We start from the raw sequence: 25,100 nt of genomic DNA, 5'->3' as shown, positions 1-25,100 counted from the left end.
TTTTTATTTTCTTCATAGCCCTCATCACTATTTGAAATTAATTTATTTACATTTCTGTTTGCTCTTGTAAAAACTTTTGAATCCCCCATTACAAGGCAAGCTCTGTGAGAGCAGGGACTTCCTCTGAGCCACTCCCACAGCACCCCTGAGCCTCAGCCATGGGACTAAGGATCCTTTGGTAAGAGAATGTATAAAAGATGTGAGCAGATGGAATTTTTGCACCTAGAGTAAAACAAGAAGGAAGGAGGGTGTGCTGAACGGTGGGTGGCCTGATTCCTCCCCTGGTACCTTGAATGAGACTCGGTATCTCTCCTGGCTGGCAGGGTCAACCCCAGGGGGGAGTAGAGTAGTGGCTCCTGATCCTGATTCTGGAAGTTTCCAGGAGCACTGGGTGACACTCTGCAGAACACGTGGCATAGCATTGAGTTTTCTTTGTGGGAAGCCTGCATCACGGCTGGGGACCCTGCCTTCATTTTCACAAGGGAAGAATGAAAAAATAAGGAAACAAAAGGGAGGCAGGATAGAGGGTGGGCAAGCCCAGGTGCCAGGAAGGAGAGATCTGAACCCAGGGGGGCAGTCTGGAATCAGCCAAGTGGCCTGGGGCAGGACACACCACCTCTCAGAGCCGGTGTTTGGCTACTTGTAAAATGGGGGCTAGACAAGTCTACCTCGGCGTGGGCTGGGGTGAGGGTAATGGACGAGAGAGCTCAAAGCCCAGGGCCTGGCACTCGGCCACAGCCCTCAGTCGACGCCAAGTCCCTCTTCATTCCCCTTGGAAAACGTCCCACCCAATTCCAAGACTCGGCTCCTGTTCCCAGTTTGGGTTCAGTTCATTAACATGCTCAAGGGAGTCCACGGTGACTGTATCAGGTGCTGGCTAAAGAATGGGTTCACATTGCATGTGTGACCTTGAGTGGGGGGACTCGTTTCCAGTAACCCGGACTTGCAGCCTTAAGAGGGGACAAATGCATGTGGCTGGCAAGACATCTGGGACAGTGCCAGGCCCTGGAGACCCTACTCCAGGAGCACTCACGCTTGGCCTTCCTCCTGTCCCTCCAACACGGCGAGACATCTTCCTGACCCCAGAGCCTTGGCCCGGGCTGTGCCCTCTGCTAGAACACCAGGTCCCCACGTCTCCCCATAACTGGCTCCACCTCTGTGACTGTGGCAAGGTCTCTGCTGCTCACCCCACCCAACTAGCCCCCATCCCAAGCCCTCTCCAGGACAAACTCCTGTTGTGTGATCTGTAGATTGCATGTTGCTGCGGGACATTATTTTTCCCGTGAGGCTTGTTGGTGGATGGTCTCTCCCTACCCACAAGAATGCCACTCCAGGAGGACGGGCCCCAGCCTGTCTCCCTCCTTGAAACTCACGGCCTCGGTAGACTGGAGGAGTGAAGACGTGAGCGTAGGATGACCCAGCTGAGGCCCTCGGCTCCTTGCAGCATTTTGCTGGGAAGTCGCTGTTGGAAGCCCGACACGGGAGCTTTGTTAAAGGCCAACATCCAAAACTCTCCTTCTCTTCCCTCCACATAGGAAAGCCAGCTAAGGCTGCACTTGACAAACCTAAACTCCTGGGACAGCCCCGAAGGACTTCCAATGACAACCCCTCTGCAACCCCCCAGGCAGGGGGGCTGGCATGACCCTCAGACTCCCACCTCCTGATCCCCCAGGTGGGCTGCGTGAAGGGGCCACCCCCACTCTCCCCACAGCCACCTTCCAGGATGATCTTGTGGGCCGGGGGCCTCCTGTTCCCTCCAAGGGACCAGAAGCTTGGGCCCCTCCTCCTTGGAGGGCAGGGAGCTGCTAAGTTCTCCTTCCTCACATTACTGCCGCTCTTTGCCTGTTGGAACCAGACAGGTCCTCTTGGGAATCAGCTTTGGCTCTTAGGAGCATCACTCAGCTGATGGTTGGTGATGAATTGGGGGCAGCACGGGGCCGAGCCTGCCTGGCCAGGCTTCCTGGCGTTTGCAGCATGAGGGGATGTTCACTTTTCTGGAATAGAACCATGTAGGTATGCTGGGGACTCACAGATCTTGGGGCAGGGACAGGGAAAAATCAGACTGCAAAAAGGACTGAGGCCAGGGATGAATCAAAACGATAAGCAAAACAAAAGGTTCTGGTTGCTAGAGGAGAGGCTTGGGGTCAGAGAGACCCAGAGGGAAGCATTCTGGATTGGCTGTGGGAATGGCTTCTAGATGAGAGGAGCACCCTCCCACCGCCCCCTCTTGCGTGTGCAGAGGGACTACGGCTACCAGCAGACCCAGTCCAGCCAATTGCCTGTGTACTCCTGGGCACATCTATTTCATGTCCCCAAGCCTTGATTTTTGCACTTTTGAAATGGGCATAATAGTATTTCCCTAGTAAAAAACATCTGGGAAGATGGAATGAGATAATAACACAAAAATTTAACATCATGCAGGACACAGAGTAACAGCTCAATTAATGGCATTTATCATCATTTAGTCAAGTTAATTCTATTGGCTTTTCACTCTAAGACTCAAAGAGTTCATATTTATTCTACTGTGCGCTCCTGATCTTTCTGCACAAAATGATGTGTCTTCTGTTCTTGGGGGAGGGACGGTAACTACCAGTCATCATGTGCCAGGTAAGGCATCAGGAAGATACCACTGACTCATTGTATGGAGGATCACAGTCCCAGAGAGGTTAAGTGGTTCTCTCAAGGCCACACAGCTAGGAAGTGGCAGAGTCAGGGCAGTCTACTTTTAAATCTGCACTCTTCAACCACGCCAGAGGATTCTGCCTGGGCAGATGTCTGGGAAACGACCCACTTGGGCCGGTGGCTCCCAGGAGCTCACTGAGGAGAAAAGCTACTTCCTAAGCCAGAGAACCCCCCTCCCCAGCTTTTCCACTATCACAGGCCACACACAAGGGGCTTCTAGAGCCACCTGGAAAGGGCAGGGACCCAGTGCTGGGCACTAGGTGCTGGTGGCCAGATGCTGCTCACAAACCTGTTTTCTTCCTTGGTCTCACAGCTGCCCTGGAGGGGGCATTGTTTCCATTTCACAAAAGGGGAAACCAAGCCAGGCCCCCGAGATTACAGTGTAGGGGACGGAGGGAGCTGGACCCCACAGAGAACTGGGACCCCACAGAGAACTGGGACCCTAGAGCCTGGCTGGCATCGGCCATGTCACTCTGGAGGCCCTCCCTCCCTCCTCTGGCCCACACAGCCTGTCCGCCTTAGGATCCTGCCAAAGGGTCCCTACCTGCTTCTTGCAGAGGCAGGGAGAGGCCACTGCCACCACACACTATTTTAGCAGTCCTCCTTGCTTGGTGGAATGTGCCTGTCTTGAGGGACCCATCTGCCTCATTCTAAGGTGCCGGCCACACCCCATCTCCAGCTCTCAGGCCCCGCCATCTGTGGGCAGTCACAGGAAGCGGATATCAGGCAGTAGGGGCTCACCACCGTCGGGTTATGTAAACCAGGGCTCTGCCACAAAGGAGCTTTGGGGGCCAACTCACTTCTGTGGGCCTTGTTGTCCCCTCTGTATACAATGAGTCCTCAGAGGGAACCACGCTGTGGTCACGGTGACCGACCTTGTCAGGTCAAGTGCTTACCAGATCCAGGCACAGGGTGAGCGCAGTGAAGTGCTGATTATGAGCCCGGAGGCCTGAAGCACTGCAGGATCACGCCTGCTGAGGACCGAGGGCCCTCGGAAACCAATTAGCCTGACTTTCTCGGTTTGCAGAGAAGGTAAACAAGGCCCCCCAAAGTAAAATGACTTCTACCTTTTCACAGTGAGTTAAGTGGCAGAGGTGACATTGGGACCAGTTCTCTTTGTTTCCCAGCACCTGTCTCTAACCCCAGGCAGGGTTCTCAAACTGAAGGAGCTTTGGTGTCACCTGGCGTAGAGGAAGCGGGTGACAGATGGCTGGGATCCTCCTTGATCCGGTCTGTGTGATTCTAACAGGCTCCTGGTTGATGTTCCTGCTACTGGTCACCCCAGGACCACACCTGGAGAACCACAGAGTCCACAAACCATAGGGCCTTCGGGGACCAGATAGGTCCATACAAGAAGGCAGTTGAGCCAGGGCTGAGCCAGGGTAACCAAAGATCAGGGGGAGTCTCGTGAGGATCCCTGTTCCTCATCGAAACAGGGCGGCACAGTGCAGAGATGTAAGTCCTTCATTTACTCAAGAGAGGCCATAGTCTGTCTGTCATATAAAAACTCCCAGGCTTTAAATATTAGCAACTAATTCACACGTTTTAGAAGTTCAGGCCACTAAATCACATGCAAGCATTCAAGTTGACTCTTGGCCCATTTCTTGGGGGACCTTATCTCAGTACTGTTCTGTCCACAGAGGGGCTGGATCTCTGGGTAGGACAAGGGGACAGACAGCTCTTAAGAGTCCCACCAGAGAGATCAGGGAATGCACCAGCAAATGCTTTAAAACCTACTCATCAGATTCTTGCTCTTAAGGCCTTCCACAAACAGGAAATCCAACCTCATGCAGGTACCTTGGAAAGCAGGACATTTCTGGCCAGGGTGTGGGGAAAGCAATACCGCCATTCATCTCGGAAAAGCAGCTGGAGCCTCCTGCCAGCTGTCCCACCCATCCTGACATAAGCCTGGCCTTTTTTTTTTTTTTTCCCCCTTTGGCAACTGAATTCAACAGCCATGTTTGTTGTGTGCCTATGATTTGCCAGAGATATTTTACATTTACTCTCTCAGTCATATTAACAATACTGTGAAGGGATGTCACTGTCCCTGCATTTCAGCTGAGTAAGGAAAACTGTGCCCAGAGAGTGGGGTGCTGTGGTTGGGATGGCCAGGGATTCAGGCCAGGGCTGGGAATCGCCGCTCCTGTCAGTCCCTCTAGTAGGCTGGCTGGTGGCTTCCCCTCCACTTGGCCTGTAGGCTCCCTCGTGCACACAGGGGAGCCCCTCTGCATGCACTGCTTGCAGGTCCAGCCCTGCCTGCCTGTGTCTTCAACCTGCCCCAGCTACAGCCAGGGCTGCCACCATCTTGGTGTAAAGTTCCTCCTCCTCACCAGAGAGGAAACTTGGGAGGGAAAATTACAGTTTTCTGTAAAATATGGAAATAGATGCTTGCCAACAAGTTCAAATTTATGATAATTTCCCAATACCTCAAGACTTCCCACTTGAACATCTGTGTGGTTCATGGGTGAGTGCATGAACTGCTGCTAATCAGAAATGAATGTGCCAGCTCCACAGACCGGTGTTTCTGGGCATTTTTAGCTATTTTTCCCCTCCTACCCAGCCTCCCTCGAAGTTAATTAGACCATGGGAGAGGCACGGACACAATTCATGATTCAGAGTAGCTAGAAGTCACTGGGGAGAGAGGACAGACTGAGGAAAATCATATTTTTCCTGCCTTGACAGTTGATTTTTAACTTCCTTCTCCATCACCCATACACACACTGCCATAAATAAGATATACGGCCGACTTTCTCGGGTGTCAACATCTTAATGAGAGAATCTGCTTTCTGACACCTTGGAAAAGGTCAACGAAGGAAGTAGAAATCAGAGCCAGGAGGGGCGGGCTCCTCAGGTGGGGCTGATCTGTGCATGCCGTCGGTGGTGCAGAATTGATATTTTGCCGCTGCCGACCAGATGTGAAGTGCAAATGATATGGTAGAGTTTTATTTTTGAACGGCGCATATTTCTAAATGCGGGGGGTGGGGGTGGCGGGAAGGATGCATCTTGACATTTATGGGTGACAGAGTTCCTGTGGCAGAAAGACCCTGCTGTGAAGCTCAAGCCAGAGGGGTGGGGCTGGGTTCTGGAGGAGCCTGTGCCTGGCCTGTCCCTCCACCTCGAGAAAGCCCTGATATTCTGCATCTGCTGGCTTCCTGTGGCCACTCTTGCTCCGTCCAGTGTGTCTTCCACATGACATTCAGAGCCGGCTTTTCCAACCCAACCAGATCATGTGCCCTGCTGAGGGCTCCTCAATAGTCCAAGGTCTGCTGGACTTGCTCCTTCCTTCCCTCATCCTGCATCCGGCTGCTGGTGCTCTTCCTCTAGCCTGCAGGTCTTCAAGGAACCACTTGCCCCAGGGGTCTTTGCACTTGCAATAACCTGCCACTCTGCAGCCCGCAGGCCCCAGCCTCTCCTCTCTAGGCCCCAGCCTCTCCTCTCTAGGCCCCCCCCACAATGGCTTCTTGCCATTGCTTCTCCTTGCCCTTCTGAGCACGTCTCCAGTTTCTAAGATTGAAGACTCAATGGTGGGTAATTTGATGAATACCTGCCTACCAGTGAAATGCTGCGCAGGAAGTCAGCCTCCCTGTCTGTGGTTCCTTGCTTCCGAGTGCCTAAGACTTAGCATGAAGAGGGGTTCTCAGCCTCAGCCTTACTGGCATTTTGGTGGATGACTCTTGATGGCCGGGGAGAGGCTCTCTCGTACATTCTGGGATCTGCGCCTCCGGCCTCTATCCAAAGTAGCCAGTGGCAACCCTTGAGTTGTCAAAACCAAAAATGTTCCCAGACTTTGCTAAATTTCCCTTGGGGTGGGGGTGGGGCAGGGGAAAACCACCCCCAGTGGAGAACTACTGGACCAGAATCTGGCAGAGTTGCCATTTCATAGAGTGCCACCCACTTCCCAGAAAGAGTCCTTTCCACTTTCTGTTTTAAAGCAGCAACCCCTTTTAAAAAACCAGGGGAAGGAGGTGCTTCTCCAGTGGAGACGTGGCGATCCTGGGACCCACAAGAGACTTCCAGGAGGACAGGAGGCATCGGGGAATACGAAATAAAACGACTCTGTCATTCAATAGCCAGGTAACCTTAAACAAGTTACTTAAATATACAGGATCTCTATTTTTCCATCTGCCAATTGGGAAATTTCTGTCTCAACCTTACAGGTTTACCATGAGGAAGGAATGAGCTAACATGAGCAGACGTCAGACACAAAGGTGGGGCTGAGTCAAGGCTGACTCCGTTTTCCCCTTTCTTACAGTCTTTAGTGCCCTTCATAAAAAGATGAGCTCCTTACAAGAGCCTTAAGTACCTTACTAACTTCATGTGAAAACTAATATTTGGACACGGAGATCCCAGGCAGAACAAATTTATTTCTGTGCATAAAAGGAAAAGCAAAGGGATCAGTTGGAGGTGGCAGTGGCTGGGATATTCTGTTTCTTGCATAGACTGTAAGCATTGGAAGCCATGAGGATTCTGTCTGCAGGAACAGTCTCCACAGCACACACTGGGTGTTTGTTGGATAGATGAGTATCTGCCTGTGGACAACTCAGTGTCCTGGGATCCCGGAAGTCCCACATGCCCGAGCTTTCATGGTCTGCCTCACAGAACCTGGAGGTGACATCCATCCCCTCTTTCCACTGCACTGCAGAGGACAGGAGAATCAGCTGGGCTGACAAGATGGAAAAGGCCCCACTGAAAGAATAAACATTTGATTTCAATAGCGTCAGCAACCCAGAGCTCAATGGATGACACCCTGCTACGCACAGGGCCCTGTGCCTTGGGATAATGAGGCACCTTAGAATCTTAACCTTGATCAGTTTATGATACAGTAAAACAGGTAAACTGGGCAGAAGTGTCCTAAAAGTAGATAAATATGGGGACATTTAGAAGAAAATATATGTAAAAGAATAAAATAAATTTTTCTCCAGTTGTCAAATTACAACAATTATAATATTTACCTTATAAGATTGTTTTGGGTGGTAAATGAGTTGATGCATGTAAAAAGCACAACTTTTTATATGCATCAACTCATTTAGGGGGGGTATGGCACATAGTAGGTGCTCAATGAATGTGTTGTCATGATTGCTACCATCATTAGCTTTTATTGAACACTTACTATGTTCCAGATACAACAAGCACTTGTCATCTCACCCATTTCTCACATCCTTGGGAGACAGAACTTTGACCTGTAGAAAATCATGGATCAGGGATTGATCCAAGGTCACACAACCAACACATCAGGCCCAGGGTGTGGCCCAAACCAAGGATTTAGTAAACTTTCTTAAAGGATTGGAATTTCCTTAAAGTGCCAGATAAAACATGCTCAGGCCTTGGGAGCCGTAGGGTCCCTGCTACCACAGCCCAACTCTTCCAGTGTGACGTGAGAGCAGCCATGGACATCTTGTAAATAAATGGCTGTGTTCCAATAAACCTTCATGGGCCGAAACAGGCAGCTGATTCAGGCCACCCAACCAATTTCTCTGCCTGGAACCTGCGTAGCCCCCACCTGCTCACTGAGTACCAAGCTTGTTTTCCAGAGTGTCCAAACCGCTGTGCTAGCAAGGCAGCAGCAGGAGGGTGGCTGGATCCCCTGCCTGTGACGGTGAAGCTTTGTTTGATTTTTCTAAGTATGTTTGAATTATTAAGTGTCTGGCTCATTAAGTGAAGGGTGCTGTTATAATTCTATCGCCGGAGACAAAACAGCTATTTAAATTGAGTTTTGCCAATTTAGCTAATTTACTAAGTGGGCATTGCCATGTCTTAATTATTATCCTGATCAGAGATGATTCACGGGGACAATGCAGTGTTGATGCACCAAGTGTATGGAGTCTGCAGTGACCCCAGGGAGGGTCATGTCCTTTGGGAGATGCTCCATTCTGAAATGGCTCTATGGCTGCACTGGGCTCTCTAATGACATCTACATATCTGCTAATTCATGAACAGCAAGTCTGACGATCACTACAATAAAGATTTACTGAACCTCCCTGCCTCCCCCGCCAAAACACACCCAGGATGGAGGAGTGTCACTCCTGGTTCCAACTCTCTTACAATCGTCTCCCCTCCGGGATCTGCTGTGAGCCATCTGAGAGCTCTCCTAAGTCACTCTGCCTCCTGCAGCCTCCGTTTATGGTGCAGAACAGGACTAGGGTGAGGCCAGTGAGGGGCCCTGAGCTTGCAGGACTCTGCTCACATATCCCACTGCTGTATCCCAGCCCTACTGTCACAGAAGCACCCATGTTCCCCACTTTGTGCAATGCAGCAGCAGCAGCAGCAGCAGGACTCTCGGGTCTCAAAAAGTTATCGCATCTGTGTGTAGAGTCAAAATGCAAATGCTGCTCCCGTTCTCTATCTCTTGAAGGGCAGACAGGTGGTTTTGTAACATTCTTCCCTATTTTCTTCCTATTTGCAAAAAATACTTAAGAAACAGAAAAATACTCAAGCTGTTTGTCCCCGCCTTGAACCAAGAAAAAAAATGGATGCTACCCTCCTAAAGGCCATGGGCCTGGCCTTCCCTGGGTCATGAAACAGTGGCCACTTAAGGACCTCGCTGATGGAGAACGGTGTTTTCTGCCTGCTCTGCCGAGTCAATGTCATTCCTAATTATTATTTATCTGCAGGACTTTGGAGTTATAATGTCTCGTTCTACCAGAAATGTCTGGTTTTTTATATTTTTAGAGAACTCGTTTTTCTCCTGTGAAGCCAGTGTACCGTGCACCACTTGACAAGTTTTAAGACACACTGTAGCGGTTGGAGCGCTAAGCAACGTCACGCTGCGATGAAAGACGACTTGGCCATGTCCGCGGCGTGCATCATTGCCTGCCTGTGAAGACCTGGCCTCCACCACAGAGGAGGCAGGGCATGACAGAGTGCTGGCTTCCCAGCCAGTCTGTCCCAGGGTTCATTTCCATGCAGTCTCCAAATCTGACCTGATATTGGAGCGGCTGCCATCCAAAGGTGGTAGTGATTTTGGATCCTGGTTCTTATTCTAAATCCCTCCATTTAGTTGCCCATTGGGCCTGTCAGACTTTGGGGACTTGGCACAAAGGAAGGGAAAGGAAGCCAGAGCCACTAGGTCTCTCTGATGGGGGAGAGAGAACAGAAGGGCACCTGGGGTGCCCTTTCCCTGGACTGTGTGGGAGGTGAGAGCGTCCTCTTTTCTGATTTGAAACTTTGATCTGATAGGGTGTAAGAGAGGCAATATTGGCATGACTCACAGATCTTGGCTCTGGGCAAAGAAACTGTAAGCAGCGAACAAATTCACACAGAAATGCCAGTGGCATGATGACCTGCAGACCATCCGTACACATGGATGCTGGATGCCCTGACGAGGTCTGTTTGCAGGCCAGCTCTTCTACAAAAGCCCTGCTTAGCTGCCCACCCAGAGGGACTCCCTCTCCAGTGCTCTTTGTATTAATGATTGCACTTCCTGTGACGACACTCCACACCTGGGAAGGCCACAACCTATGTGTTGGCTGCTAACATCCATACCCTGCTAACAATGCAGCCTCGGTGGCCCGGTCACTTCACAAACCAATCTCTCAGGCTGCTGCCGTTGTCTTAGCCAGAATCAGTAGCAAATCTAAGATGGTTCCAGTTGTTCTGGCTACAATCATACTTTGTTTGCCTGTTTACACATGATGTTATCACACAGATAATAATAAAACTAACAATAATGGCATGATAATTACATTCACCAACAACTGACCCTGTGAACCATGATTCTAACATTTGGCATATAGTAATACATTTAATAATTATTAGTACCCAAGAATCCCATCATTAGCTCCATTATAGAAATGAAAGAGATGGGGCTGAGCAAGGGGAGCTGTCCAGCCCAAGGTCAGGAAGCCCAGAAGCAAAGAGCAGGATTTGGAGCCAGGTCTGTGTACCGAGCACACACAGGGAGACGGCGGGTTCTGACAGCACCACGTTCCCGGACCACATGTGTACATTCCCTTACCCCTGGCCAGTGTTGCGCTGGACACTGGGGCTCCCCTGCCCTCAGGGGTTTGTGTTACACAGACATGATAACAAGGGGTGAGAACAATGCAGGGTGTTCTTGGCTGTGATCCATTCCAGGGACCATCCTGCAGTCGTCAGAGGGGAAGTCAGGAGTCTTCCCATGGAGAGCTGGCAGAGAGCACTGGTCTTGGTCCAAGGAATTCACACTTCAATCCCATTTTCACTAAATCAAGAATCAAGCCAGTGACATAAGCTCTGCCCCAGTTCTTGGATAATGCCAACCCCCAACCGGGACGCACTTGACCTCCTACTTCTCGGTTCTCAACTCCAGGGCTTGCAAACCTCAAGCCCAAGGTGTGTGACCACTGTATCCATGATAGATGTGTCGTGCCAGTGAAGGGAAGAGTGGCCTTCTCTGCCCTAAGTGCTAAACCCATCCTCAGCCATAGAGCCTGGCCCGGCTCGGGGAAGAAAGGAGAAAAGCACACACAGTTCCCAAGTCGTCACCATCAACAATGACACCAGTGGTATGTTCAGAAGGGCTGGCTGCTCCCCTGGGCACACTTTGCCCATTCTTCTCTGTGATTACAGCGAGTCTGGGCGCCAGCCACCCCCCATCCATTCCCCTTAAATCGGCATGTTGAAGGAAATCCAAGAAAGGGAGGCAAAGGTCTGCTGCTGCCTGGAAGCTGAGAAGCGGGTGTCTGACCCCACAGCGCTGGGCACGCGCATGCTCTGTTAGCACGGCAGTCTTTCCCGAACAGGGGTGGGGAAGGTCTGATTCCCAGACGCATTGCTCCCTCCCACAGAGGGAAGAGGAGTGAGTTGGACCAGGGATTCACTGTTTCTGAAAGGTGAACAAATGAGCAGCCTCCTTCCCCAGCCGAATGTGATATCAATATTAAAATAAAACAAAGCCTTCATTTATGCTGACTCTCGATCCTCAGGATAATGACTAATTTAGCAGAACGGGAAGGTTGTCCTGCCGTGGCGGCTCTCAATCTTTGTCTGCACCTAGCGATGCCAAGATGCCTCACAAACTAATGAAATCCTAATGACGAGGGGTGGGGCCCCGGTGTCAGTATTTGTATAGCCCCCAGAGAGTCCCATGTGCAGCCAGAGCTGAGAGCCCTGGCCCTACAGTCCTACACACTAGGCTGTAAGTAGAGGAAGCTACTAGTAAACAAAACCTGGTTTCCATGGCAACACATCTCTCGGCTCCTCTCCGTTTCTGGGCATACTAAAAGGTGAATTATTCTGTTTCTGTGCTCTTGTTCCCCTCCTGCTTCAGGTGATAGGGGCAAGAGGAAGGGACCCTCCCTTAATGACAGGATGGGGCTGGGGGAGGTGTGAGGGAATGTTGCCACTCAGTAACCTGCAGGAGAAAGCATTTCTTCACAGAGAATGGCAGAGGCAGAGTGCACGGAGAGACTTAGGACAGGCCTAGGAAGCAGGGAAGTGGGAGGCTTTTGTTGTTGTTGTTGTTGTTGTTAATCAGAATGGCTTTTTTTTTTTAAAATCAGGACTACAATAGTTTGATGAGGCAGTGTGGGTACTAGAATATAATAGTGGTGGTTTCTTTGGGTTTGGTCCCTGAGAAATTGTGATATGATATCTGTCCTTTAAAAAGAAAAGGAAATCACTGTTTGTTTTAAAACACTATTCATAGGTGAGTGCTTGTATATTTGTAAGGAGAAATAAAAAAGATATACATCTTATTTTTAATATGAGTCACTTTGGGAGGCTGGAATCTGGAGAATCAAGAAAGGAGTTTCTTGGTCCAGCCTGTCTCTCCACCCTTCATATCCATGGCCCCCAGCCCACACCACCATCCCACAAGAAGGCATGATCTGCGTTTCACAGATGAGTCTCTTTGCCAAAGTCAGCCAATAAGTAACTGACACAGAATTAAAACCCCAATTGGTCTGACCCAAAGCACTTTCCACTAAACCACAGCACCTTATCAAATAACCACATCTAATTTTATCCAGAAAGTTAGTGTGCATGGATGGGGCAGGGAGGGGGGAGTCATTTCAAGGAAGTCAGAGGTGAGGGCTGGAGCAACCAAGCTGATAGCAGATCAACTTCTTTAATGACAGAATGTGGAGCCCTGTTGACATCGCAATGCATGGCGGTGCTGAGAGATGGCAGTAACACATCAAGCCCCATGGAGTGACTCTGGTGTCTGTGTCCCTCCCAATGCTCGACTGTAGATGGCAAACCATGTGCTTGGTTGCCTTGGCTGGCTGTAGCCCGGTTCACACTCCTGAAGCTCTTTGGGATGCTTGTGCATTTGAGAAATGGTTTGCTACAGCTGGTATCTGTACAAAACGCCCTTTCACCACTGAAAGCACCCACATGAGGCTTAACCTGAGTGTTCACAGCATCACCGGGAATTTTGCCCCCATGATCCCCCAACCAAGGTCATTGAATCATTAAAGGGAGGAAAATGACCTCCGTGGATGGATTTTTCCAGCTGCTGTCCTCCCCTTTCTTTGGCATCCACAGGCTGCATGACATGCGGTGCAGGGAGCCCTCATACAGGAGATGTGATCACAAAGCTTTCCTGTTGGGGCAGGTCCCCAGGTGTCTCGCCAGAACTTCTTTGTATGGCTAATCTATCATGAACACGGCAAGAGAAAGAAATGCAAACCCCAACAAAGAGCTGGGAACATGAGCAAAGAAACCAAGGGAGATGTTTGCTCATCACCTTGGGAAGAGAGGTCACCCACCAAGTGCCCGACTCTTAAAGGGTCATTGTGGTTTGGATACTAGTTGTCCCCCCAAAGCTCCTGTGGTGATGCAGGAATGTTCAGAGGTAGAGGTGATTGGACTATGAGAGCTGTGACCTCATCAGCACATCCCAGATTAAACAGACTGGGTGGCAACTGAGGCAGGAGGAGGAGGTGGTCACTGGGGACATCTATCTTCCCTGCGGCCCTGTCCCCTTTCTTCTCGACTTCCTGGCTGCCATGAGCTGAGCATCCGTCCTCCACCAGGTCCTGCCACCATGATATTCTGCCTCAACTTGGGTCCAGGCAAATGGAGTCAGTCTGCCATGAATTCAACCTCTGACACCATGAGTTCTTGTGTGTTTGGTCACAGGGACGAGAAGCTGACCAACACAGGGTGAAAATGCAGATGTTGAGAGGCGCCCTTCCCGAAATTAATAATTCAAGGCAAAAAAAATCACAAAACTAATTGCCCTCTGTCAGCCACAGCTCATCCTTGTCTTCTGTTATTTTGCGCAAATTGCTTTGGCAGCATTTCATAGCCACCGCATTCATTTTTAAAGGGCTTTCTTGTTATCATAGCCGGTTAATATGTTCATCCTTCACCTCCCTAAGTAATTCAGGGCAGATTTTTACTCGTTTGGAGTGAACGAAACTCTCGCTGGATAAGAAGAGGGAAATTGTCCAAGATGAAATGTCACACATCACCCTGAGGGGCTCTGAGGCCCCTCAGGCTTAGACAGGCAACCCCAGCATAGGAAGGAACAAAGCCAGGTGCCATCCCTGTGCACTTACCTAGATTTTAGTTAGTTGGTATTAAAATGAAATTCTGTTCCTCGTCATATTCGCCCTATTTGGAGTGCCCAGGACACACATACTATGTTGGTAGCACAAACAAGGCCCCAATCGTCACAGCACGTTCTGCTGAGCAGACTGGGGGAGCTCTTCAGACCCCAGCAGGATGGCTCCTTACTCCCTCTCCTGCCAGGAGGAGGGAAGCCGGGGTTCTGCATTCAATGGTCAAGATGTGTTTGTGGAAAATCTGGAGTAAAATGCTCAGGGCTTTGTCGGTGCCTGTTCTTCCACATGGGGGATGACCTTGCTGGAATGGAAAATGTTCATCCTGTGGTCAAGGAAGGATGAGGCAGGAGGACAGAAAGCTGGTCCCCAGGAACTGTTTTATAGATGTGTCACTATCGAATTCAAGAACACCTTACACATCCACAGTGCCCAAGTGCCACTGGCATGCAGCAGACACCCCTGAGCCCACCCAGGCTTACAGCAGAGTAGCAGAAAGGAGCACGTCAGAGCCCCAGTCCCCTGGGCCTGGTGGGCTCAGGCTGACCTCAGCTAGGCCATCCACTCTGCCACGGGCACAAGATAAAAGGAGCACACAGGTAGCCCTCATCATCCTACGGGTTTGGCCTTTTAGCCTATCTCTAAGCAAGCCTTGGCATAATTAATAGTGCAGTTATCTGCTAATTATTCCACTATTCAAGCAGGACTCGAAGCACCGGGGCAGGGAGTGAGCTTTGTGTGCACAATGAATCATTTTCATCACCAAGTGATTACTTGTGTAGTATTTAACCTGGTAATATTAGTCTTGCATTATGGGGCTATGATTGCTATTTTCTTCCAGCCGCCCACTCTTGTATGGCTATTCTCTGTGAAGTTGTCATTATTTGTGGACAAATCCTGTCTGCTTTTTTCCTCCAATTTCATACACTCTTCAAAAGTTTGGATGGAGAGGGACTTTTGCACCTCTTTAAAAGCTTGTCCTGTCCTTAGACTTCCTGAGGCGGTCCTTTCCATGATTTCTTGACCACTTCTGGATGGACAATGTCTCCTGTCACTCATTCGTTTGGTCCTCCCACCCAGCAAGGTTGTCCTCCTAACTTGGAGGCAAGTTCAGCAGCATGATGGGGAAGGGGGGAAGCGGGGCTCTGGGGAACTGAGCCCAGGAAACTTGACTGACTGCGTAAGGAGAGCTGAATGTTCTGGATCTGGGGTGGGGCAGGCTAACTCAGACCAGTCCATTCAGGAGGAGGTGGAGCACCCTTGGTCAGGGAGCAAAGCCACTGGGCAATGCAGTTGGTAAGGGGTTTGGTTTTGTTTGCCTTAGGATGCGTGAAGTGGAGTCCAGGCTCCTGTGGGATGGCAGAGGAGGGGACGGTAGGAACAGGCTGGATGGCCCGTCATGAGATATGGAGTCTATGGCAGTGAGACTCACAGGCTTTCACTGCTTTAGAACAAAGGTCCCCAAAGTCACTTCTCTGGACCAGTACCATAACCACCACCTGGAACTTCTGCAGATGCATGCCCTTAGGCCCCACCTACAGAAATGGAGGGGACCCAGAATCTATGTTTAATAAGAGGTGATCCTATTTCACGATCAAGTTGAAGAACCAGTGCCCTGCATTGCAATTCAAACCCCTGATCATGACCTACAAGACTCCTCATGATCTGGTTCCTTCCCACCTCTCCAAACTCAGCTGAAGCAACTGCCCCCCTCTTTCCAGACTCTCCAGCCAAAGGCCTCCGTTCAACACCTGGGGAGGCCATAACCCTCCCATCTTGAACTTGCAAATCCCAGTTTCTCCACCCAGATGTTGTTATGTGCTTGGGGTCCTCCTCCTACTTTTCCCCCTTTAACTCATCACAGAAATGTCATAGAGGTCATGCTTGTCCACGCCACCTGACAGCCTGCCTCACTGAGGCCCCAACCTTAGTTCTTCCCTGTTTCTATTCCCGGTTGATTTTGTGCCCACAACTAACAATTTATGTTTATTGATCTTCTTAAGAAAAGATACAGAAGCAGGGACCGCATCTGTCATGTTCACCTTGTGTTTCCACGTGAAGCCTGAAACACAGCAAAAGCTCAATGAAAAAAATAAAAAAAAAAAACCTCGCTCTTAAGACCTCCACCCCATTTTTGCCTCTAATTTCAGAGCTTTTGAGGAGCTGGGTTATATTCAAATAGTATTTGAGGTCCTCTCAAGCTCTACGCCATGGTCCAGCTGGTGATACCCACCATGATTTTTTTTTGCTATGATTAAGCCTTAATCCATCCTGTCTTGACCAGCTTTGATCCAAGTCACTTTTCCCATGTTTTGGCCTTTTTTGTCTTCCTCAGTTCTCTTTTAATCTTGGACTTGGCCACCAGAACTCACAGAGAGTCCCTGCAAACCATTCTCATTCTAAGGCTCATGTGTCAAAGGCCTACTTGTTACAGTGAGGCCAAGGCTCCTGCAGCAGCTCAAAGAGGGAGAGGACAAGGGGTCCATTCTTCAGAAGCTTATCCAAAGTGAGAAAAGTGCCTTAAGGGTAAAGTGACAGGGTTTCTTTAGAAGCAAGGGAGGAGCAGGGTGTGGGCACGAGTTCTCCAGGAGGTTGGGGAAAGACAGTGAAGAGAGGGGCCTCCGCTCACAGGGTCTGGGTCTGGCTGTGGGGACTCCAGTCCTGGATTCCTTTTCCCTCCCTCAGTGGCTTTCAGGATCATGTGTTCTCCATTGTCCCTCTTGACTCTGAGATGAGGCCTCCCTCATCCAAGCTCAGTTTTCAGTGGTGGGCTTACAGATCAGAGCTGACGCCGCCCAGCCAGAGAAGGGGCATGTTGGGAGCTCCTGGCCACAGTGTGCTTATAGTGAGGCTCATAAATCGCCTTAAATGTCTCTGCAGATACACAGCCCTGCTGGCAAGGAGCACCTTCTCTTCAGGGAGCCAGAAACTTCTAAATTCCAGAACAATGGCACAAGCGGCAGTAGATACTGCAGGCTGAGCGTTGCTCCCCTGAAATACTGCTATCCAAAGCATTTGGGATTTTGGAATATTTGCGTACACCTAATGAAACATCTGGGGGAAGGGAACTAAGTCTAAACACAAAATTCAATTAAGTTCGTATATACTTCACACTCCTAGATCTGAAGGTAAATTTATGGAACATTCTTCAGGTTCTTGCGCATGAAACAGTTTCATGGTGTGGAATTTTCCGTAGTGGCATCACTGTTGATGCTCAAATGCTTCCAATTTTGTAATGTTTGGATTTTGGATTTTCAGACTGGGGAATGCTCAACCTAGACAGGACTGGCAACCTGCAAAGCACTTACAAGAATGATCCCCTTTAGCCCTCCCAACATTGCTCTGCACAGTAGGTGCTGTTGTTACTCTGCCCTACAGAAGCAGAAGCTGATTGACAGGTTCTTCAATGTCACACAGTCAGCGCAGGGCTGAGGCTTAGCGTGTGGACTTCTGGTCTGAGCCAGGTCCTCAACTCCCACTCTAGGGTACAGTAAACCTTGTAACATTCCATAAAAAAAAAAAAAAAAAGGAATTGATGAACAGGAGGAGAGGAAGGTAGTGGAAATAAAGCATAACAGACACAAAAATCTAAGCAGGATAGAGGGAAGTCAAATGTTAAAGATGGTTAAGTTACTCAGGTCAAGTCAACAGTACTGAGAGCAACTCAACAGGCCTGCAGTGACCCCAGGAGTGGACAGGAACACTGGGCTTGGACTGGACCATCCACTTCTAGCTCCAGGGGCTTCTAGAAGAAATCCCTTCTGGTGGAGTCTAAAATCGAGGAACTAGAGTTTGCCTTTGTTGACGTCTGGATATCTGCATGCCAGGCCCAGGGAATGCCAGAATTCTCCAGACTGATGAAAGGAATTGGGGGGAAAGACCAGAAAAGATGATTTTGTTAATCATTCCGTTTCCAGCTCTCCTTTGAGAGAGGGCTTGCGCATCTGCGCCAGGGAGAGGAGACTCCATTTTTTTTCAGCAGGACAGAGCTGCTGACAGGAAGCCTCAGTCACTTCAAATGAACTTCACTGTGATTGAAGGGAGCCCAAGAGATGAAATGGGTGTTCAATGAGAGCCTAAATTGCTCTCCAAGAGGCAGCGAGAGATCATCAAGAGTCTCCGTTGGCTAAATCTTCTTAGCAACAAACAAATGAGAAAAAATGTGTCCTTCATGAGAAAGCAACAGGGAGTGTAACCCCCAACAGGATGTGGGAGGAAGCAAAAGTGAGTCACTGAAAAGGGAAATGAGGCAGGTTTTGGGGAGAGAAAGTGGGAGGAAAAGAAGACGGGGCGAGACTTCCTTCCCATACCCCCACTGGCTCAAGGCTCCCCCTCATTTCATCCCGGCTCAGGCCAGAAGCACACAGGCAGGCCTGGAATCGCTCCCCCCAGTGGCCATTCATCAGATGGCTTAGGTGCTGGGGCTCCCCAGGTACCACGTAGGAAGCAACAGGGAAAAGGTACAGGTGCCTCCACTTCTGGATTCCAGGGGCCCCACAAGGTGTCAAGGGGTCAACTAGTTAACAAATAACCAAGCCCTTTGCAAACACAAGGCTCCACCTGAATGATAAATGTTATTCCTCCCGCTGCATTTTGCAATGTTTCCACTTGCAAATTTAGAGAATTCTCCAGGGGAGCAGCGGATTGCTTATCCCACAAAACGTCTACCCTAGCTCACATCCAAATGCTCAGGGCAGCAGGAGAAAATCCTTCAAAGTTTTGGCAAACTTTCCAAAACACAAGTTGCATAACATTGGTGAAAATAATAGCAGAATGGAAACATTTAAAATGTGACACATATATTTTTACTTAAAAAAAAAAGTCATTCACATTTTTAGAGTACCTTCCAACTCACAGAACATGTGCACATCCTGGGACTCATTTAGTGCTATCAATTTCCATTTATCATGTGAGAAAACAGCGGCTCAAAGAAGTGCAGAGATATGCCCAAGGCCACAAGAGGAACATGCCAAAGGAATGAACATGGGTCTACAGACAAGCTTCTGGCCACATATTTTCCCTTGTATAAATGTATGTGCTCACACATGTGTCTGTGTATTGACGATATTGACACCTCAGCTGCAACTCTACAATAGAACAATCCAGCTTCCGTGTGTGCCCTTTTAATGAAATTTATACATAAATACTGAAGGAAGATTAGAAAATAAGTGAAAGTATATGAAACCAAGAAAAAAGTAGATCCATCAAATAAGCTTACCACCCAGGCATCTCATGTGTAGCACAAGGAAACATTTCAATCCGAATCACCCTCTACTTAACTTTCCTACCCAGCCACCCGCTGGGCAAACAGGAGCCAGAGAGCCTGGGCACACATCTTATTTCTGCTAGGTGTTGGCCATGTGTCCTTTTGAAAATTATTTTGCTTCTCTGGTCCTAAGTTCCACATCCATAAAACAGAGTTAAATTGTATCTACCTGTGGGACTGACAAGAGAAATTTGCAACTAGATGTATACAACCTGCTTAGAAGTCTGTGGGTAATGGCAATGAACATTGTCTAGGTGTTTGCTAAATAAAGGGGTTGCCCAACCTCAACAAACAAGTTCTAAGCTCCCTCCCAAATGATTCCATTTGGAAAACCCCCTGAATGTATCAGACACACAAAATCAGCAGGTTATATATCCCTCGCATCAGACAGCATCGCCTGAGGAGCTCGGCAGCGTGAGGCAGCGTAATTTAAGGGGAGTACAATAGGCATGGATCAGGCTGCAGCTCTGCTGAGCTTCAGCTGTGTGACCACACACACATCACTTAACTTCTCTGAGTACTAGAATTCTGTAAAACAAGGAAGGACCAGTCTGGGAAGCTATGGAAAGTAAGACTCTATAAACCACAAAATCCTTAGTCATTAAGGGGTGTTTTTCCCATTGCTGTTATTATTACAAAATCTGCTTACTGAGATAATTAAATAGATATAACACCAATGTGCTACAAAATCTCTAAATTGACCAGGTAAAGCAGTTCCAGATCTTCCAACTAACTGCTTTGTTTTTTTTTTAACATTATTAACATGATTTATCGACACATTTCTTGGTACTCCAGGTGAATACTACCATGGTTTTAGCTGTGCAGATTAGGGCTCGTGTCCTCTGAGCCTCGCCGTCTCCATCTGTAGAACAGGAGGATTGGAAAACCTGAAGCACCTTATTGCAATTCTTTCTGAAAGGCTTCCTCCAAAGCTGCCCCCAGCCACACAAACACGGAGGAGTGACACTCCTGCAGTTCATGCTGTCACTCTCTCTGCAGTGTGGAATGGCACTGAGGCTCAAGAGAAAATGAGATGAACCCAACAGAAAGAAGGTATCTGGGATATAATAAAATTCTCAAATATTTGCCCAGGACCAGGAAGTACATAATATTCTGACAGGCACAGATGAAAGCAATTCCCCTTTCCAGCTCCATTCTCTTTGAACGATTGCCCTTCCGGCAGAGGGGCACGATACTGTGGTTGTGCACTCTTCAATCCAGAAACTGGAACATGCAGTTAGGAGCTCTGGGAGGAGGCTTGTCACTGATGCTGTTGACAGTCTATACTGAGCAGTGGTCCCTCCCCCTCAAGAAAGCCCCCATTTCCCTGAGCCTCTGCACACGCCCTTGTCTGGAACTGGCTGCTCCAGAGCCCCTGCTCACCAGGCTGTGGAAGGGCTGTGAGGAGGGGTGATTGGAGAGCTTGGGGTTAGACAGAGTTAGATACTTGGCTGATGCAGGGTTCTCAGAGCTTTCAAGGCATACAGCAAATTCTTGACTTTTCTGGAAATCCTCTCAAAACTCTATACAAAAATATCTGAATGAAGAAACATAAAGATTTTGCAGTGTTCCCCATAAGCAGATGCCCTTGAAAGTTCTGATCCAAACTCTTCCATTGGGAGCAACACGGATGCCTACCATGTCCTTAGCATGTCTCTGTCCTGGGTGTTTTGTGAGGTCTGCACTCCCTCCTGTTTGCTGCCACCCTACAGGAGGACTGCCTTCACAGAGGTAAGACACTGGGCACTTTCTTTAAAAACCTTTGTTTTAAAACAAGAAACAGGAAAATAAATAGCTGAGAGGAGGAAATAGTATTCCTGTAAGGGCAATTGGGTAGTGTCTCTATCAACAGAGGGAAGACCTAAAAAAAACAAACAAGTCTTAGTTTTTTATTCAATGAACTGTTTAACCACATATTTTGACAATCAGAGCTTCCAATCTCTGGGATTGCTTCCTGCTTCTGTGGTTGGAGGTGCTGCAGGTGTCCTTGGGTGGAGGTCAGAAACAGGAGGAGAGCCTTCCACACAGATCAGGACAAGCTCAGCCGCTCAGCTCATGGGTTTTCCTGAAAGCCCAAAGGAAGGGCCGAGTCCCAGCTGCAAATTAAGTCTGCAGAGATGGCACTGAGCACAGAGCTGCTTCCCTCTCTAGGGTCACACTGTTCATCACCTGTCACCAGGCTGAGCCATCTCTTTTATGATACCCATGGAATTCTTCCGCCAAGTGACAGCCATGCCCTCTTGCCAAAGCCACCAGTTACTCAGTAAGTGATCTGTGTCCCTGTGAAAGCCATGAATGGCAAGATCTGGGGTTACACTGATCTCCCATATAGGAGTGCCAGCCAGCAGACTGTTGAGCCAGAAAAGTTGGGGGAGAAGGGGAAGCACCTTATATACTTTACCATACCCACTCTGTTTCTGGAATTCTCTTAACAATCCTCCAAGACAGTGCTTTTTTTCTCCCCTTGGAATTTCTGAGATCAAAGTATGCAAATGAGTACCCACACAGCTAATGGCATATAATTATATCTTACATAATATTATATTTTATTGTGCTATGTTATATTTTGCACAATCATCATAATTGCATAATCATTACTATGGTGCAGGCGATCCTTCATGGTAGTGAACCGCTGAAGCTTTGAAGTCAGACTGCCTGGGTTCAAACCCAGCTCCGTCTCCTACCGCATCACCCTCCCTGAGATGCTAAACCTCTCAGTGCTTTTTAATCTATTCAGTGGAGATAAAAACAGACTATATATCACGAAGTCATGTTGTGGGTGCAAAGTTCTAGGTTCTAAATTCAACAGCACTGATGATAATTATCACTAGGATGTGTATCATAATTATCAGAAAGTGTAGCTGTTTGGTAGATGTCAAGAAAATTTGGAAGCTAAGAAAAAGTGAAATAAAATTCCACTAATACTGATTTGCTAGTTAGTGTCTAAGCTTCTACCCTTAAAACATCAGGAAGTTTAACTTCAGGTCGTGATCTTAAGGAACATGCAAACACTCGAGGGAATTATAATGTTTTAGTGGCTTCTAGTCGCCCCCACATTAGCAGGCTTTGCTTGGGCACAAAGAATCACTGGGGTGGGGGAAGCCATGAGTACACTGCTTACCTGAGTAAGGACAGTGACACAAACCAAGCCAAGTGACCCTGTGAAAATTATAATAAAAACATGCCAGGAAAAGCCTACTGACCACACACTCGCCACCTCTTTGGACCATTAATGACCACTTCAATCTCCATAGCAAATGAACACATGCTGGAGAATTACAGCCCGAATCACACCAAACAGTAGACTCCAAAAAGTAAGTCAGATGACTGCCCATCTGGGGTACACTGATGGGTTCAGCCACCCTGGCCATTATTTTTTTTGGTTGGGATTTAGAGGAGGTAAAATTTGATAAACATGGTTCAGTGTGTGTCTAGCCATTCACGTCCATGAAGTTAAGTCAACCTAATAAATCTGTGTGTCCCTTTCAGAAAAGCATTGTCAGGTCATGAATAAGGACAGGATGTCAGGATGGTCATTTTGGCTCCATCTCTGCCCCGCATGATTGTGTGACTCACCCAAATGTATTTGGCTTCTCAGATCCCAGTTACCCCAATATAAACAAAGAGTTGAACAGCATCACCCCTGGAACATTGAGTATTTTTCAGTCATTTTTAAAATAAGTGATGAATTCCACATACAATGTGAGATTCAAGTGTTCTTGGAACAAGCTGAGCTATTAAAGTCACCTTGATCACCATACCAAGTGCCAGCCCCATCCCCTCTTAACTCTTGTTACTGGTGTGCTGAATATGTTTCATCTTTCATAAGTGACCCCTAAAAGATGTTTTTTAAATTAGTTTGCATTTCTAAAATGACCTAAACCATGTCACATGAAACCACACTCTTAAAATGGTCCCTTAAGATATCTAGGGGACCTATCCATTTTCATTCATGCATTTCTCTCACAGTCCTTAAGTGTGATAACTGCTGGACAGAGATGGTGCTCTTAGAAGGAATTCTCCACAGTTCATGGGGCTATTCTTCTTGTGGGCATTCCTGAGGTTGTCTATGTTGTGATTTATCAATGTTGCTATAGGAACTTCCTGTGCACACATGTGGAAACCTCTCCAGATACCCTGCCTGTCACTGGGTTGTAAGTAGAGCGATTTAGCATTCAAACCAGAACACATATGGGAGATACTGGTAATTACCCCAGTGCAACAGGAAGAAACGGGGACTATTTCTGACAAACCAGGACACATGGTCTTCCTAGACGAATGGAATTTATGGTTTCTGAAATTTTTTAAAGTAATAGACACTGATAAATGCTGCCCAAAGCAAATTGAAAGGAATATTTTAAAGCCTTTAAATGTCAGTATCTAAGGTTTGAATTTTTGCCCCCCAAAAATGGAGGGTAGCAATATCATAAGTTTGTGTTAATCCTCGGATGCCAGCTAAATCCCTTTCCCTGCTGAAAGGCAGAATTCTTTCACAGAGAGCGCACACTCGCCCAGAGCTCCTCTCAATCCCGGTTTTGATAGCCTGTAAGTCCCTTGCCTTTGAAATGTGCTGCCACTCTTTGTTTAATGCGCCATTTCGGTTTCCAGAATGAAATACTGGTAGAAGGGAAAGATCAGCTTCTGCACAGTAACCCCTCCCTAATTACCAGTCTCATCTCTCAACTGCAAGGTCATGGTTCTGTATGTGGTGTGGCCAGGAAAATGTGGCATTACGGCATCTGCCAGCTTCTATTATTTTCTCCATGGAACTTCCCTATAGACACACTCTTCCTTTCACTTCTCCTTTAATGCATAGCCAATTTGGGGGGGGGACTTTACAATGTTTGCAATCACTAAAAAACAGCAAAGTTATCAAATGAGTCATCTTCAACAACCAACAGCCCATCTTCATTTTATCCTGCAAGTCTCTGGATTGGAAATCAAAGGAGATCAGAGAAGCCTCCCTGAGTGGAGAACGTCAAAGAGGTCGTCTGACGATTGCATTATTTATATTAATAATCTGCTCCACTGAATTCGAAAGCACTACAACTGGGACTTAGGACTAAAGGAAACTCCAGAGTCCCTTCTTTGACCATGGGAAAAATAATCACTAAGCAAAGAAGGCTGCTAGTATCAAGACGCAAAGCCGGTGGAATCGGTTCATTCACTGATACTCACTGAACCAGACGGTTCGTACTCCAGGGAGCTGTGGGGATGAGCAGCTGTGTGAACACATCGTCTACCTGGAGCTCATTATCTAGTTGTGGGGCAAGCACTGATGAGAGCAATTGAAAAAAGGAGGCAAGAAGCACCTGGAACTCCTAGCCAGATCAGCTGCTACGAATTCTTCATTACTAATTAAAAATGTCCAAGAAAATGCTGTGAGTTGGTGGTTTGATTTTTGTGTCCATGTCACTGGCTTTCAGCTATGGGGATAAGGGAGCAATGCATATGCCAGTCTCTGCCTCAGTCTCCTAGGGGTCTGGTATATCGTTAGTGAGTGAATTCAAGCTTGGATTAAAGAGTAAATAGGAAGGTTGCTTGCATCTCTTTACAGCTTAGTAGTTAAACACATGGATTCCAGGAACTGTTGCCTGTTTTCAAATCTGGCTCCCATTCCTCACTAGCTGTGTGACCTGGGCATACTAACATTCTTAGACCTCAGT

At 48.2% G+C, this 25,100-nt stretch overlaps 2 protein-coding genes across 2 annotated transcripts in view; one reads left to right on the top strand and one right to left on the bottom strand.

The window, feature by feature from the left end:
- Window positions 1-25,100, bottom strand: part of Dock2 (dedicator of cytokinesis 2) — a 406,997-nt gene that overhangs the window by 137,411 nt on the left and 244,486 nt on the right. The gene's annotated exons all lie outside the window — the stretch shown is intronic.
- Window positions 1-25,100, top strand: part of Insyn2b (inhibitory synaptic factor family member 2B) — a 107,766-nt gene that overhangs the window by 30,286 nt on the left and 52,380 nt on the right. The gene's annotated exons all lie outside the window — the stretch shown is intronic.

The sequence above is a fragment of the Ictidomys tridecemlineatus genome, chromosome 1, assembly GCF_052094955.1.
Source record: "Ictidomys tridecemlineatus isolate mIctTri1 chromosome 1, mIctTri1.hap1, whole genome shotgun sequence".
In the NCBI taxonomy this organism is placed as follows: domain Eukaryota; kingdom Metazoa; phylum Chordata; class Mammalia; order Rodentia; family Sciuridae; genus Ictidomys; species Ictidomys tridecemlineatus.
The sequence above is the reverse complement of the archived record's forward strand: the minus strand, read 5'-3'. Positions and strand labels throughout refer to the sequence as shown.